Source organism: Aethalodelphis obliquidens, unplaced genomic scaffold (assembly GCF_003676395.1).
Source record: "Aethalodelphis obliquidens isolate GAN/ISIS:26980383/991018 unplaced genomic scaffold, ASM367639v1 scaffold21, whole genome shotgun sequence".
NCBI lineage: Eukaryota > Metazoa > Chordata > Mammalia > Artiodactyla > Delphinidae > Aethalodelphis > Aethalodelphis obliquidens.
The window spans coordinates 10,846,944-10,849,076 of record NW_020837965.1 but is presented as its reverse complement, the minus strand read 5'-3'; the positions used below and the strand labels follow the sequence as shown (position 1 = coordinate 10,849,076).

Below are 2,133 nucleotides of genomic sequence, written 5' to 3'. Positions count from 1 at the left end.
GCTAAGTACCTTACTTGCATTATCTCATTTAATCCTAGTAAATAATTCTATAAAACAAATATTATTCTCCCATTTTGCAGTGAACAAACGAAGTCTTATATTTCTATAAATCATTCTCCATAGGTTTGCTTCTTTTTTTCTTTTTAAATTTTTAATTTACTTTTACTCTTTAAATTGAAGTGTAGTTGATTTACAATATTATATTAGTTTCCAGTGTACAGCATAGTGATTCATTTTTATAGATTATACTCCACTTAAAGTTATTACAAAATAATGGCTATATTTCCCTGTGCTGTACAATATAACCTTATTGGTTATCTATTTGCTTCTTAATAGTTTGTATCTCCTAATTCCATACCCTTATTTTGCCTCTCCCCTTTCCCTCTCCTCACTGTATCCAGTAGTTTTGTTTTCTATATCTGTGAGCCTGTCTAAAAGCATAGACGTTGCAATAAATGATGCTGGACATCCACATGCAAAAAATAATGAATCTAGTCACAGACCTTACACTTCTCACAAAAATCAATTCAAAATAGATCATAACCTGCTGTATTTCCATAGTGTAGTGGTTATCACGTTCGCCTCACACGCGAAAGTTCCCTGGTTCGAAACCGGGCGGAAACAAAATAGATCATAGATATAAATGTAAAATGTAAAACTATAAAATTCCTAGAAAATAACATTGGAGAAAATTTAGGTGACCTTGGGTTTGGTGATGACTTTTTAGATACAAAACTAAAAGCATGATTTATGAAAGAAATAATAGATAAGTTGAACCATTTTTAAAAAACTTTTATTGGAGTATAGTTGATTTACAATGTTGTGTTAGTTTCAGGTGTAGGTGTGCTTCTGAATGGAGAAGGCCAGAACTGCCCCTCGTCAGAGCCTGAGTTGTTCATTGTCGTCCTGCCACAGCTTTGGCCTCTGAACTTCATCTCCACATGATCCTGTTGTTTGGCATTTTTTCCAAATTTTTCTAATAAACGAAACTGGTTTAACTTTTGTTGTTGCTTCTAGAAATTCACTTAAGAGTCTTTACATTTTTCAATGGAACAATTCTTGTTAATATTTAACATTAGTGTCCCTTCTTTTCAGAAGATAAGTGGGGGTCAAGCTTTCCAAAATTTATGTGAGTTCAGTTAAATTATTCTTGAAAGTAAATTGGAGCAAAGTGGAATCTCTGGTTAATTTTACAAGATAAGGCAGGAAGGGGCTTTGGATCAATCAAGTATTTGCTCTTCTTCAGTTCCAGTCATTGTGCTGGGCAATTTATTTAAACTTCAGAAAAAGCTGGTTAGAATGGCTACGTGAATCCCATTCAAGAGAAAACTTAGATTCAGAAAAATAGGCTTGAAGCTGCCTACATGAGGCTAAACCAAGATCATCTGATAGTGGGGCCCCTTCTGTCTCATGTTCTCCTTCAAAGCAAACCCAAAGACACGTATATCTTAGATTATTTATCTTTTTGTCCCTTGGGCCTTTTCAATGTCTTGTCAATCCACTCAGTACTTCAAGCATTGCAATCTTGCTTTCTTAATAGATGAGGCAAATACCAAGAGTTTATTACATGGGAAGGATAATAATGATTGATAACATTAGTATTCAGGAATTGATTTCACAAAACTAATATACTTTTTCCTTTTGGTTGAAAAGTTATTAGAAATCTAAAGGCCTTGCTGAACAAAATGTTGGAAAGATAGAAGTGTTTTTATAATTAAGCCATAGTGCTTTGATTTTATGTTAAATAGTTTAGTGAAAACTGAAATGCAATATGTACCAAAATGAATCTTTTTTCCCAGTACTATAGCCTATCATATTTCATGTCTGTTTAACTTTGAGACATTGAAAGAAAATGAACAGAAATGCAAATATACTCCGTAATGATTATGTTTTTCTTTTTCTCCATATATTCTCTGCCTCTCCATAAAGACAACATAATTTCATTAATTAACACAAATGGTCATAAAACACACCACTTGCCAGTGTTATTCCCATTTAATGTTTCTATAATGTTGTGTAATGTGAAATTTTTGCACAGCAATACTCAGCCAGGACTGTCAACAGCTGAATTACCATGTGTTGGCAGTATCTGTTAAAACTCGATCAGTGTACATCCTGTGAATAAGATGTGTG

At 33.2% G+C, this 2,133-nt stretch overlaps 1 non-coding gene across 1 annotated transcript; it reads left to right on the top strand.

Moving 5' to 3' along the window:
• Positions 1-551: 551 nt before the first annotated feature.
• Positions 552-624, top strand: TRNAV-CAC (transfer RNA valine (anticodon CAC)). The gene has a single exon. It is a non-coding gene; the product is annotated as a tRNA-Val (tRNA).
• Positions 625-2,133: the final 1,509 nt, after the last annotated feature.